We start from the raw sequence: 15323 nt of genomic DNA, 5'->3' as shown, positions 1-15323 counted from the left end.
GTCCCGCAACCCTGCGTGGATCCTGGGCCAGGGTGAGTGGGGAAGGCAGGGGCACAGCGGGTGGAAGACTCCAGCAGGGTCCGGGCCTGCCTCAGGCAGCCTCCATCCAGGCCTGCCGCTCCCCCGGGAGGACTCTCCCTGCAGGCTCTGACGCTCTGTGCTGGGGCCTAAGCCCATCGTGCGGGGACCACAGCCTCTGACATGCATCCCAGACGTTGGGACGGGTCAGATGGGAGCAAGGCCAGAGCAGGTGCCTGGCTGGGAGTCACCTGGGCATGGTCTGGAACCAGCTACCGGGGAGGGAAGCTCTCTCAGGGAGTTCCTGTCGCCTGAGGGTGGACTGGGGACTGGCAGCACACTGACACCCCCTACCCCCGGGAAGGGCCCCGTGTGGCCGGCATGTTTCTCACGGGGGCCTCTCTTGAAGCACTCTGCCTGGGCCACGTGAGCCACATGCAGGAGGGTGAGTCCTGTGCACACGCTTCCTGATCCCCTCCCCCAGGGGCAGCCCTGGACGGAGTCTGGTTCCTTCTGGGAGGGATCCAAACCCCCAAAGTACACAGATGCATGCTCTCCTCGGTCCCCCCTCACAGCTGCAAATCCCTGAAGGCCTCAAGTCCAGCAGAGCCTCCAGACGGGGATTCTCACCTGCTTGACCAATCCCTTGCCTCCCCTCTCCCCGCTCTCTGAGCGCCATCGGCCAGGACCACAGAACACAGTCATCCTTGATTCTCGCTGAGCTTGTCCCACGTTCAGTCCCTCAGATCCTGTGGGTCCTGCACGCACGTCTTACGTCACCCCACACCTCCCGTGGGCTCCGTCCATGCCAGACTCCGCCATCTTCATAGTCCTCCCATCCCCACCGTCCCTGCCATCCCCGCCTCCCCAGCAGCGTGGGGCTCTCCTGGGACTGCTGCACATCTCTGGTCTCCTCCTGCAGGCTCTCCTGTCCTCCACTCTCTCCCTGCAGGTGGATTTAGAAAACACACGCACGATGGTTTTACCTCCCAGCCTGCCCCCTTCAAGAGCTGAACCAGGGCCCATGGGATCCTGGAACAGAGTCTCTCATCTGGCCCCATCTATCTCTAGCCACACCTGCCCTGCTCTGTCCGACTCTCTTATCTCACACCCGGTTCTCTTTCTGTGTCTCAGACACGCCACACCCTGCAGCAAGACCCACGCCCACGTGGGGTCTCCACCTCCAGCACCAGACCCCCTTACCTACTTGGGGAGGTAATTCCTGCTCCCATCTCAGGCATCCTGTCCTCTTCTGACATCAATGAAGGGTCTCTGTATAGGGCAGGGACCTTGTCATGGGTCTGTGTGGTGTCAAGGCCTTTCTCCTCACACCATGTCACCTCCCTAAGCTGCTGCACCTGACAGAGAGCATCTTGGCAGTCTGTTTCTCTCTCATAGAAATGCATTCTCTGTGCAGTCTGGCCAGCAGTCTCATGGTGGCCCCAGCAGGTCACCAGGCCTACAGTCTCCCTTCCCTGCTTCATGGCATCAGTGCACGGCCACTAGCATTAGGGTCACTTCTTGATGCAGGAGGGCTGCCAGAGCTCCAGCCATTGCACATGCTTTCAGAGTGGAAGGCAGAGATAAGGAAAAGGCTTAACTGCCACCCTTTAAGCTGCTCTCCCAGGAATCCCACCAATGAGGCTCCCCCATGTCATTTCACAGACATGGTCACAGGCCTGCACGGAGCAGATCTGGGATTCCAGGGGTTGTCTTTTGTACCCGAGGCTAGCCAGCGATGCTCTGCTTCGCAAGGATGGAAAGCCCAGATGTTGTAGGGCAGGAGCCATCTGCATGCCTTCCCTCCCACCTCACAGGGAAGGACAGATTATTTCCTCAGAACGGACCCTGAGAGCCCCCTCTGTTTCCCTCCCAGGGGTCCTGCCCAGACCCTCCATCTGGGCAGAGCCGGGCCCTGTGATCCCCTGTGGGCAACCTGTGACCATCGGGTGCTGGGACCTGTGGGGTTGAGATCTTCCACCTGGAGAAGGAGGGAAGATGCTCGTATCGACGTGTGAGGAACCCACTGCCCAAGACCCAGGCCAGGTTCCCCACCCCATGGCGGGTGAAGACACTGCCGGGCTCTATCGCTGCATCTATTATAAGGGTGTCAGCTGGTCTGAACACAGCGTGCAACTGCACCTGGAGGTGATGGGCAAGGACGTCCCTGCTGGGTCCTCAGGTCCACCCCGAGCTCCCTGGACCCTGCCACCTACTGTACCCTCTGCTCCCAGGCTCCCCTGCCCTCCTGCTTACCCTCCCCCACCCCTCAAAGCCCTCTGCTTCCCTCTCCCTCTGCACACACGTCCCTCTGGCTTCCACCCAGCGTAGGCCCAGAGCCCTGGTCTCATGTATACCCCATGGATGGTCTGGGGAGGGCATGGAGCTGGCCCTGGGGACTGGCTGGGGAGTGGGCTTCTGGAGACTGGGTGTGCAACAGACTCCTTTTAAGAGACCATGTGCCTGGGGTGCCTGGGTGGCTCAGTGGGTTAAAGCCTCTGCCTTCGTCTCTGGTCATGATCCCAGGGCCCTGGGACCGAGCACCGCATCGGGCTCTCTGCTCAGCAGGGAACCTGCTTCCTTCCTCTCTTTCTCTCTGCCTGCCTCTGCCTAGTTGTGATGTCTCTCTCTGTCAAGTAAATAAGTAAAATCTTAAAAAGAGAGAGAGAGAGAGAGAGAGAGAGAGAGAGACCATGTGCCTTTTCACTCAGGATGGTATGAAGTCCTTTCCATGGGGCCAGGGTCTGCGGGGCCCTGTCCCGGGGTCCATCCTCCACTGGGCAAGTCACATGGTCCACAGGATTCCTGACCACACCGGGGAGTGGTTTGGGGCATGCTTGGAATGGGCTATCCCTGCCCCTCTGGTGACATGCTGGAGTCAGGGTGCCCTGGGGACAGTTGGAACCCCCACGAGGAGGGAGGGCTGGGGATGGAGGCAAGGAAGGGGAGCGCTTCCTTAAAGCCCTGTGTTTTTTTTCCTGTTTCTCTTCATTCTGCTGTGACTCCCACATACCGTGGGCCAGATGCAGTATCCAGGCAGTGGCCCCAGGATCCAGACCTGGGAGTATCCCCCTAGTTTATCCTGGGCCTCTGACACCCCCACCACTGACCTGGGGAGAATATGGGTGGCACGGTGGCCCTGCCAGGTGAGGTCACTGTCCAGGGCCCCCAACCCTGTGACCAGGTGAGGTGGCTCCAGCTCCACCGTGTTTGTCTGTGGAAAAGCAGAGAACATGCCCTCCCATGCCCTCATGTCTCCCTGTCCCCCCTTCCCTGGTGTCTAGTGGTCTCAGGAGCAAGGGACACATGAAGAGAAAGAGACTAGATGGTGGGCACTCTGGGAGGTGGGGGCCGAGCTGACGGGACAGGCAGTCCCAGGAGCTCGGGCTCTGCAATTCTGCCTATGCACAGGAGCCCGTGCAGACCTAGGCTCTCCCCACACTGAGCCCCTCCTGGCTGCGGCATCCATCCACCTGAGGCTCTGGGGGGAGTGGGCGGTGGGGTCCCTCAGCCCTGCCCTGTCTGCAGGCAGCCTGGGTCTGGGTGGTTCAGGGAGAACTTCTGCCAAGTGCAGGGGCTCCCGCGTCCTCCCAGCTCCCACACCAACAGCGGGGAGGGGACTCAGGCACTGGGGAGGTGTGTCCTCCTGACAGGGACATGCACAGCTCCTCCCCCTTGGGGGGAAGAAATGAGGTAATGAGCTTGAAAGCCCCCCAGTCCCTGGAGCAGGCAGCCCCAGACCCAGGAGTTGACTACCCATCCCTACTGCTCACAGGGAGGGGCTGTATCATCCCCGCTGGGTCCACAGACCCGGCCTTAAACCCACCCCTCAGGGAGTGAAAGTGAAGGCTGATATTAGTCTCAAGGGGAAATTTCAAGTGCACCAGGTCTGTCCTGTCCACCCCCCCACACACAATGTGTGGAGCCCCAGGAGAAGGGGTCTTCCAGGGAGAGACCCAGGGAGGGCATCGGGGAGAGAGTGATGGGGTGGGGGGAGCTACATCGATGCACAGGTGCAGACAGGTAGGGAGGCCTTTCAAACACAGTCACCTCTGTAAGACCAGAGTGACCTAAACACACGCTTCCCACACCCTGAAGGGCCTGTGGGTCCTGGGTGGTACACACTTTAGGGGCACGCGTCCTGGGAGGCAGACCCTTTAAGGGGGACAAGGATCGTGGGTTCCCCATCCTTTCTTTTTTTTTTTTCATTTTATTTATTTTTTCAGCGTAACAGTATTCATTGTTTTTGCACAACACCCAGTGCTCCATGCAAAACGTTCCCTCCCCATTACCCACCACCTGTTCCCCCAACCTCCCACCCCTGACCCTTCAAAACCCTCAGGTTGTTTTCCAGAGTCCATAGTCTCTTATGGTTCGCCTCCCCTTCCAAATTTTTTTTTTAATAAACATATAATGTATTTTTATCCCCAGGGGTACAGGTCTGTGAATCGCCAGGTTTACACACTTCACAGCACTCACGATAGCACATACCCTCCCCAATGTCCATAGCCCCCTCCCCCTCTCCCAATCCCACCTCCCCCCAGCAACCCCCAGTTTGTTTTGTGAGATTAAGAGTCATTTATGGTTTGTCTCCCTCCCAATCCCATCTTGTTTCATTTATTCTTCTCCTATCCCCCTAACCCCCCATGTTGCTTCTCCATGTCCTCATATCAGGGAGATCATATGATAGTTGTCTTTCTCTGATTGACTTATTTCACTAAGCATGATACGCTCTAGTTCCATCCACGTCGTCGCAAATGGCAAGATTTCATTTCTTTTGATGGCTACATAGTATTCCATTGTGTATATATACCACATCTTCTTTATCCATTCATCTGTTGATGGACATCTAGGTTCTTTCCATAGTTTGGCTATTGTAGACATTGCTGCTATAAACATTCGGGTACACGTGCCCCTTCGGATCACTATGTTTGTATCTTTAGGATAAATACCCAGTAGTGCAATTTCTGGGTCATAGGGTAGTTCTATTTTCAACATTTTGAGGAACCTCCATGCTGTTTTCCAGAGTGGTTGCACCAGCTTGCATTCCCACCAACAGTGGAGGAGGGTTCCCCTTTCTCCACATCCTCGCCAGCATCTGTCATTTCCTGACTTGTTAATTTTAGCCATTCTGACTGGTGTGAGGTGATATCTCATTGTGGTTTTGATTTGTATTTCCCTGATGCCGAGTGACGTGGAGCACTTTTTCATGTGTCTGTTGGCCATCTGGATGTCTTCTTTGCAGAAATGTCTGTTCATGTCCTCTGCCCATTTCTTGATTGGATTCTTTGTTCTTTGGGTGTTGAGTTTGCTAAGTTCCTTATAGATTTTGGATACTAGCCCTTTATCTGATATGTCGTTTGCAAATATCTTCTCTCATTCTGTCAGTTGTCTTTTGGTTTTGTTAACTGTTTCCTTTGCTGTGCAAAAGCTTTTGATCTTGATGAAATCCCAATAGTTCATTTTTGCCCTTGCTTCCCTTGCCTTTGCCATTGTTCCTAGGAAGATGTTGCTACAGCTGAGGTCGAAGAGGTTGCTGCCTGCATTCTCCTCAAGGATTTTGATGGATTCCTTTCTCACACTGAGGTCCTTCATCCATTTGGAGTCTATTTTCGTGTGTGGTGTAAGGAAGTGGTCCAATTTCATTTTTCTGCATGTGGCTGTCCAATTTTCCCAGCACCATTTATTGAAGAGGCTGTCTTTTTTCCATTGGACATTCTTTCCTGCTTTGTCGAAGATTAGTTGACCATAGAGTTGAGGGTCGATTTCTGGGCTCTCTATTCTGTTCCACTGATCTATGTGTCTGTTTTTGTGCCAGTACCATGCTGTCTTGATAATGACAGCTTTGTAATAGAGCTTGAAGTCCAGAATTGTGATGCCACCAACTTTGGCTTTCTTTTTCAATATTCCTTTGGCTATTCGAGGTCTTTTCTGGTTCCATATAATTTTAGGATTATTTGTTCCATTTCTATGAAAAAAATGGGTGGGATTTCTTTTTAACCTGTTTCTTTTTTTTTCTTTTCAGCATAACAGTATTCATTGTTTTTGCACCACACCCAGTGCTCCATGCAATACGTGCCCTCCCTAATACTCACCACCTGGTTCCCCCAACCTCCCCCCTGCCCCTTCGAAACCCTCAGGTTGTTTTTCAGAGTCCATAGTCTCTCATGGTTGACCTCCCCTTCCAATTTCCCTCAACTCCCTTCTCTCCATCTCCCCATGTCCTCCATGTTATTTGTTATGCTCCAAAAATAAGTGAAAACATATGATACTTGACTCTCTCTGCTTGACTTATTTCGCTCAGCATAATCTCTTCCAGTCCCATCCATGTTGATACAAAAGTTGGGTATTCATCCTTTCTGATGGAGGCATAGGTACTCCATAGTGTATATGGACCACATCTTCCTTATAAAATGGGTGCGATTTTGATAGGGATTGCATTAAATGTGTAGATTGCTTTAGGTAGCATAGACATTTTCACAATATTTATTCTTCCAATCCAGGAGCATGGAACATTTTTCCATTTCTTTGTGTCTTCCTCAATTTCTTTCATGAGTCCTTTATAGTTTTCTGAGTATAGATTCTTAGCCTCATTGGTTAGGTTTATTACTAGGTATCTTATAGTTTTGGGTGCAATTGTAAATGGGATTGACTCCTTAATTTCTCTTTCTTCTGTCTTGTTGTTGGTGTACAGAAATGCAACTGATTTCTGTGCACTGGTTTTATATCCTGACACTTTAGTAAATTCCTGTACAAGTTGTAACAGTTTTGGAGTGGAGTCTTTTGGGTTTTCCACATATAGTATCATATCATCTGCGAAGAGTGATAGTTTGACTTCTTCTTTGCCGATTTGGATGCCTTTAATTTCTTTTTATTTTCTGATTGCTGAGGCTAGGACTTCTAGTACTATGTTGAATAGCAGTGGTGATAATGGACATCCCTGCCATGTTCCTGACCTTAACGGAAAAGCTTTCAGTTTTTCTCCATTGAGAATGATATTTGTGGTGGGTTTTTCATAGATGGCTTTGATAATATTGAGGTATGTGCCCTCTATCCCCACACTTTGAAGAGTTTTGATCAGGAAAGGATGCTGTACTTTGTCAAATGCTTTTTCAGCATCTATTGAGAGTATCATATGGTTCTTGTTCTTTCTTTTATTAATGTGTTTATCACATTGATTGATTTGCGGATGTTGAACCAACTTTGCAGCCCTGGAATAAATTCCACTTTGTCATGGTGAATAATCCTTTTAATGTACTGTTGACCCTATTGGCTAGTATTTTGGTGAGAATTTTTGCATCTGTGTTCATCAAGGACATTGGTCTGTAATTCTCTTTTTTGGTGGGATCCTTGTCTGGTTTTGGGATCAAGGTGATGCTGGCCTCATAAAATGAGTTTGGAAGTTTTCCTTCCATTTCTATTTTTTGGAACAGTTTCAGGAGGATAGGAATTAGTTCTTCTTTAAATATTTGGTAGAATTCCCCTGGGAAGCCGTCTGGCCCTGGGATTTTGTTTGTTTGGAGATTTTTGATGATTGTTTCAATCTCATTACTGGTTATGGGTCTGCACAGGTTTTCTATTTCTTCCTGGTTCAGTTGTGGTAGTTTACATGTCTCTTGGAGTGCATTCATTTCTTCCAGGTTGTCAAATTTGTTGGCGTAGATTTGCTTATAGTATGTTCTTATAATTGTTTGTATTTCTTTGGTGTTAGTTGTGATCTCTCCCTTTCATTCATGATTTTATTGATTTGGGTCCTTTCTCTTTTCTTTTTGATGAGTCTGGCCAGGGGTTTATCAATCTTATTAATTCTTTCAAAGAACCAGATCCTAGTTTCATTGATTTGTTCTATTGGTTTTTTGGTTTCTATTTCATTGATTTCTGCTCTGATTTTTATTATTTCTCTTTTCCTGCTGGGTTTAGGCTTTCTTTCTTGTTCTTTCTCCAGCTCCTTTAGGTGTAGGGTTAGTTGTGTATTTGAGACCTTTCTTGTTTCTCGGGGCCCCGAGACCTGATTTTTGACCCAGGATGTAATCTATTCTTTAGAATGTTCCATGTGCACTAGAGAAGAATGTGTATTCTGTTGCTTTGGGGTGAAATGTTCTGAATATATCTGTGATGTCCATCTGTTCCAGTGTGTCATTTAAGGCCTTTATTTCCTTGGTGATTTTTTGCTTGGATGATCTGTCCATTTCAGTGAGGGTGATGTCAAAGTCCCCTACTCTCATTTTATTATTGTTGATGTGTTTCTTTGATTTTGTTATTAATTGGTTTGTATAGTTCTCTGCTCCCATGTTAGGGGCATAGATATTTAAAATTGTTAGGTCTTCTTGTTGGACAGACCCTTTGAGTATGATATAGTGTCCTTCCTCATCTCTTATTATAGTCTTTGGCTTAAAATCTAATTGATCTGATATAAGGATTGCCACCCCAGCTTTTTTCTGATGTCCATTAGCATGGTAAATTGTTTTCCACCCCCTCACCTTAAATCTGAAGGTGTCTTTGGGTTTAAAATGAGTTTCTTGTAGGCAACATATTAATGGGTTTTGTTCTTTTTATCCATTCTGATACCCTGTGTCTTTTGATTGGGGCATTTAGCCCATTAATATTCAGGGAAACTATTGGAGATATGAATTTAGTGCCATTGTATTGCCTGTAAGGTGACTGTTACTGTATATTTTCTCTGTTCCTTTCTGATCTACTGCTTTTAGGCTCTCTTTTTGTTTAGAGGACCCCTTTCAATATTTCCTGTAGAGCTGGTTTGGTGTTTGCAAATTCTTTCAGTTTTTGTTTGTCCTGGAAGCTTTTTATCTCTCCTATTTTCAATGATAGTCTAGCTGGATATAATATTCATGGCTGCATGTTTTTCTCGCTTAGTGCTCTGAATATCTCATGCCAGTTCTTTCTGGCCTGCCAGGTCTCTTTGGATAAGTCTGCTGCCAATCTAATATTTTTACCATTGTATGTTACAGACTTCTTTTCCCGGGCTGCTTTCAGGATTTTCTCTTTGTCACTAAGACTTGTAAATTTTACTATTAGGTGACAGGGTGTGGACCCATTCTTGTTGACTTTGAGGGGGGTGTTCTGCACCTCCTGGATTTTGATGCTTGTTCCCTTTGCAATATTAGGGAAATTCTCTCCAATAATTCTCTCCAATATACCTTCTGTTCCCCTTTCTTTCTTCATTTTCTGGAATCCCAATTATTCTAATATTGATTCATCTTATGGTGTCACTTATCTCTCGAATTCTCCCCTCCTGATCCAGTAGCTGTTTGTCCCTCTTTTGCTCAGCTTCTTTATTCTCTGTCATTTGGTCTTCTATATTGCTAATTCTTTCTTCTGCCTCATTTATCCTAGCAGTGAGAGCCTCCATTTTTTACTGCACCTCATTAATGTTTTTTTTATTTCAACTTGGTTAGATTATAGTTCTTTTATTTCTCCAGAAAGGTCTTTTATCTCTCCAGAGAAGGTTTCTCTAATATCTTCCATGCCTTTTTTGAGCCAGCTATAACCTTGAGAACCGTCACTCTGAACTCTAGATCTGACATATTACCAATGTCTGTATTAATTAGGTCCCTAGCCTTTGGAATTGCCTCTTGTTCCTTTTGTTGTGGTGCGTTTTTCTGCCTTGTCATTTTGTCCAGATAAGAGTATATGAAGGAGCAAATAAAATACTAAAAGGGTGGCAAAGACCCCAGGAAAATGCGCTTTAACCAAATCAGAAGAGACCCCAAATAGTTGAGGGGAGAAAGAGGATAAAAAGAAGTTCAGAAAAAAAAAAATAAAAAAAAGAAAACAAATAAAGAAAAAATATAAAAAAGAGAAATATATATGTACATATATATATATTAGATAAACTAGTTAAAAACATTAACAAAGAAAAGGGTAAAAGTTAAAAAATTAGCAGAAGAAAAAATAAAATTAAAAAAATTTTAAATTAACCGCAAGACTAAGAAAGCTTTGCTTTCTCCTCCTCCGGAATTCCTCTGCTCTCCTTGGTAGATGAACATGGTCTTGGCTGGATTTCTTGTTGATCTTCTGGGGGAGGGGCCTGTTGTAGTGATTCTAAAGTGTCTTTGCCTGAGGCGGAATTGCACAGCTCCTACCAGGGGCCGGGCTAAGTAATCTGCTCGGGTTCACTTTCGGGAGCTTTTGTTCCCTGAATGCTTTCCATAGAGTTCCAGAGGACAGGAATGAAAATAGCAACCTCCCAATCTCAGGCCTGGAGGAGCCGACTGCTCAGGGCCCCACTCCTCAGTGTGCCTTCAGAGAAAAGCGCCCAATCACTCCCATCTCCCTGGCCTCTGGCCGTGCTCCGAGCTCACCCAGCCTGCGACCGTTTCAAGGTAACCCCAAGCTGAGAGCTCACTCCTTGGCTCTGTCTCTGTAGCTGGCTTCCCTAGTCTAATACCTGTGAGCTCTGTGACACTCCGACACCCCCGATCCTTCTGTTACCCTGCGGGACCTGGGGCCATGCTGACCCCATGTGGGCTTCACCCCGGTTTAGCCTCTGGACCGATGTCCCTCAATGGAGCAGACTTTTAAAAGTCCTGATTTAGTGCTCTGTTGCTCCGCCGCTTGCCGGGAGCCAGCCCCTCCCCCCGCGGTCTATCTTCCCATTGCTTTGGATTCACTTCTCTGTCGGTCCTACCTTTCAGAAAGCGGTCGATTTTCTCTTTCGACAATTGCTGTTCTTCTTCATTTCAACCTCCCATTGGATTTTTAGGTGTTTGCAATGGTTTGATAAGATATCTAACTGATCTCCTGTTACCTGATGTAGTCTCAGCCTGCCACTTCTCCACCATCTTGACTCCTCCCCCCCACATGTTATTTTCAAAAAAGAACACATGTATAGATAAAGATGGAAAGTGATGCAGAAATATATAATCCTAACTCAGGGACCAGAAGGATCTGGCGGATGTACAGGAATGAAAAGGTGGACCCTGCTTTTCACTCCCCCATGTTCCTGGTCCTCAGGATAAAAATGAAGCTTCCCATATTTATTATTGCCTCCTAATTAGATGGAGGGTGACACCCTAGAGATGCTCACCTTAAAGGACTGAGAAGGTATTAGCAAGTTTCAGGAACTCCCTGGAGAGGAAAAAAGAGATTTCTTAAGTATTCCTATGTCTCCTCAACCACAGGCTCTGGTTTTGCCTCTCAGGTGTAGCTGGTGCCCTCAGATAACCACAAAACAAGTCAGCCTCCAGAATGGATGAATAAGGAGAAATTCTGAGTTATGTGAGGGGCTCACAGGGACACATCCTGTCAATAAATGCAGGAAGGTGGACATGTAGGATGGCAGGATCATGTCAACATGCTCTGACCACCACAATCTCTTTGTCCACGATCTCTAGGATCAAACAGTGAAGATTACACAGTGGAGAATCTCATCTGGTTGGGGATCTCTGCCTTGATCCTGATGGTTCTTGGGGTGATGCTCTTTCAAGCTCACCACAGCCAGAGAAGACCCCAAGATTCAGCCGGAACATGCACGTGAGAGCGAGAAGATGGACAGTGAGGTAGAACTTTGAAAATGGAATGGATGATACCAAGAGTTTCTGGAAGAATATCTGCGCATAAGTTGGGGAAACATTCTACTGAGAATATTCTGGGTGTTAACATGGTTTGGGGGCAGGAAAATGTCTGGGTCGATGCTATGGTGTCTCTTCAGCAATTAAATTTTAGTAATTTCTCTCCCCATCACTTTCTGGCGTGGCTTTTCCTTGACGCTTTCTGGACTGGCTTCCTTCTTTCCTCAACCCTATGACATGAGGCTCATCCCCCAGTAGCTCTGGCTCCACCCTTTTTCTCTGATCCAGGTTCATGGAATGCTTTTTCCTCTATTCCCCGGTGTGTGTACTTTTCAGCTCAGAACAGAGATTCTGTTTTAAATACTTAAGAGATGGATGCACAGCTAGTCCAGTTTGGAAAAAATACATTGAAAATCATTCTGTAAAAAAAGAATCTGGACCAAGGGGGAGGAGTCAAGATGGCGGAGAAGTAGCAGCCTGAGACTACATCAGGTAGCAGGAGATCAGCTCGATAGCTTATCTAAACATTGCAAACACCTACAAATCCAACGGGAGAGCAAAGAGAAGAAGAACAGCAACTCTAGAAACAGAAAATCAACCACTTTCTGAAAGGTAGGACTGGCGGAGAAGTGAATCTAAAACGACAGGAAGATAGACCGCGGGGGGAGGGGCCGGCTCCCGGCAAGCGGTGGAGGAACGGAGCACAAAATCAGGACTTTTAAAAGTCTGTTCCACTGAGGGACATTGCTCCAGGGGCTAAACCGGGGTGAAGCCCACGCGGGGCCAGCGTGGCCCCAGGCCCCGCAGGGTCACAGAAGGATCGGGGGTGTCGGAGTGTCGGAGAGCTCGCAGGTATTAGAACGGAGAAGCCGGCTGCACAGACAGAGCCGAGGACTGAACTCTCAGCTCGGGGTTACCTTGAACTGGTCACGGGCTGGGTGAGCTCGGAGCGCGGCTAGAGGCTGGGGATACGGGAGTGATTGGGTGCTGTCCTCTGGGGGCGCACTGAGGAGTGGGGCCCCAGGCTCTCGGCTCCTCGGGGCCGGAGACTGGGAGGCCGCCATTTTCATTCCCGTCCTCCGGAACTCTACGGAAAGCGTTCAGGGAACAGAAGCTCCCAAAAGCGAACCCGAGCCGATTACTTAGTCCGGCCGCCGGTAAGGGCGGTGCAATCCCGCCTCGGGCAAAGACACTTGAGAGTCACTACAACAGGCCCCTCCCCCAGAAGATCAACAAAATATCCAGCCAGGACGAAGTTCATCTATCAAGGAGAAAGCAAATTCAATTCCTAAGGCAGCAGAGCAATTCCAGAGGAGGAGAAAGCAAAGCACGGAACTCATGGCTTTCTCCCCATGATTCTTTAATCTTGCGGCTACTTCAATTTTCTTTTCTTTTTTCAATTTTTTTTTCTTTTTTCTTTTTTCTTCTTCTGCTAAATTTTTTAAAACTTGTACCCTTTTCTTTTTTAACGTTTTTTGACTAGTTCATCTAAATATATATTTTTTTCTTTCTTTTTTATATTTTTTATTTGTTTTATTTTTTAAATTTTTTTCTTTCTTTTTTTTCTTTTTTTTTCAGAACCTGTTTTTATCCCCTTTCTCCCCCCCCACAATTTGGGGTCTCTTCTGATTTGGTTACAGCGCATTTTTCCGGGGTCTTTGCCACCCTTTTAGTAGTTTATTTGCTCCTTCATATCCTCTTATCTGGACAAAATGACAAGGTGGAAAAAATCACCACAAACAAAAGAACAAGAGACAGTACCGAAGGCTAGGGACCTAATCAACACAGACATGGGTAATATGTCAGATCAAGAGTTCAGAATGACGATTCTGAACATTCTAGCCGGGCTCGAAAAAGGCATGGAAGATATTAGAGAAACCCTCTCTGGAGATATTAAAGCCCTTTCTGGAGAAATTAAAGAACTAAAATCTAACCAAGTTGAAATCAAAAAAGCTATTAATGAGGTGCAATCAAAAATGGAGGCTCTCACTGCTAGGATAAATGAGGCAGAAGAAAGAATTAGTGATATAGAAGACCAAATGACAGAGAATAAGGAAGCCGAGCAAAAGAGGGACAAACAGCTACTGGACCATGAGGGGAGAATTCGAGAGATAAGTGACACCATAAGACGAAACAACATTAGAATAATTGGGATTCCAGAAGAAGAAGAAAGAGAGAGGGGAGCAGAAGGTCTATTGGAGAGAATCATTGGAGAGAATTTCCCTAATATGGCAAAGGGAACAAGCATCAAAATCCAGGAGATGCAGAGAACCCCCCTCAAAGTCAACAAGAATGGGTCCACACCCCGTCACCTAATAGTAAAATTTACAAGTCTTAGTGACAAAGAGAAAATCCTGAAAGCAGCCCGAGAAAAGAAGTCTGTAACATACAATGGTAAAAATATTAGATTGGCGGCAGACTTATCCACAGAGACCTGGCAGGCCAGAAAGAGCTGGCATGATATATTCAGAGCACTCAACGAGAAAAACATGCAGCCAAGAATACTCTATCCAGCTAGGCTATCATTGAAAATAGAAGGAGAGATCAAAAGCTTCCAGGACAAACAAAAACTGAAAGAATTTGCAAACACCAAACCAGCTCTACGGGAAATATTGAAAGGGGTCCTCTAAGCAAAGAGAGAGCCTAAATGTAGTAGATCAGAAAGGTACAGAGACAATATACAGTAACAGTCACCTTACAGGCTAATAATGGCACTAAATTCATATCTCTCAATAGTTACCCTGAATGTTAATGGGCTAAATGCCCCAATCAAAAGACACAGGGTATCAGAATGGATAAAAAAACAAAACCCATCAGTATGTTGCCTACAAGAAACTCATTTTAGACGCGAAGACACCTCCAGATTTAAAGTGAGGGGGTGGAAAACAATTTACCATGCTAATGGGCATCAGAAGAAAGCTGGGGTGGCAATCCTTATATCAGATCAATTAGATTTCAAGCCAAAGACTATAATAAGAGATGAGGAAGGACACTATATCCTACTCAAAGGGTCTGTCCAACAAGAAGATCTAACAATTTTAAATATCTATGCCCCTAACGCGGGAGCAGCCAACTATATCAACCAATTAATAACAAAATCAAAGAAACACATCAATAATAATACAATAATAGTAGGGGACTTTAACACTCCCCTCACTGAAATGGACAGATCATCCAAGCCAAAGATCAACAAGGAAATAAAGGCCTTAAATGACACACTGGACCAGATGGACATCACAGATATATTCAGAACATTTCATCCCAAAGCAACAGAATACACATTCTTCTCTAGTGCACATGGAACCTTCTCCAGAATAGATCACATCCTGGGTCACAAATCAGGTCTCAACCGGTATCAAAAGATTAGACTCATTCCCTGCATATTTTCAGACCACAATGCTCTGAAGCTAGAACTCAATCACAAGAGGAAAGCTGGAAAGAACCCAAATACATGGAGACTAAACAGCATCCTTCTAAAGAATGAATGGGTTAACCAGGAAATTAAAGAAGAATTGAAAAAATTCATGGAAACAAATGATAATGAAAACACAACAGTTCAAAATCTGTGGGACACAGCAAAGGCAGTCCTGAGAGGAAAATATATAGCGGTACAAGCCTTTCTCAAGAAACAAGAAAGGTCTCAAGTACACAACCTAACCCTACGCGTAAAGGAGCTGGAGAAAGAACAAGAAAGAAACCCTAAACCCAGCAGGAGAAGAGAAATCATAAAGATCAGAGCAGAAATCAATGAAATAGAAACCAAAAAAACAATAG

Source organism: Meles meles, chromosome 19 (assembly GCF_922984935.1).
Source record: "Meles meles chromosome 19, mMelMel3.1 paternal haplotype, whole genome shotgun sequence".
Taxonomy (NCBI): domain Eukaryota; kingdom Metazoa; phylum Chordata; class Mammalia; order Carnivora; family Mustelidae; genus Meles; species Meles meles.
This window is presented reverse-complemented; position numbering follows the sequence as displayed.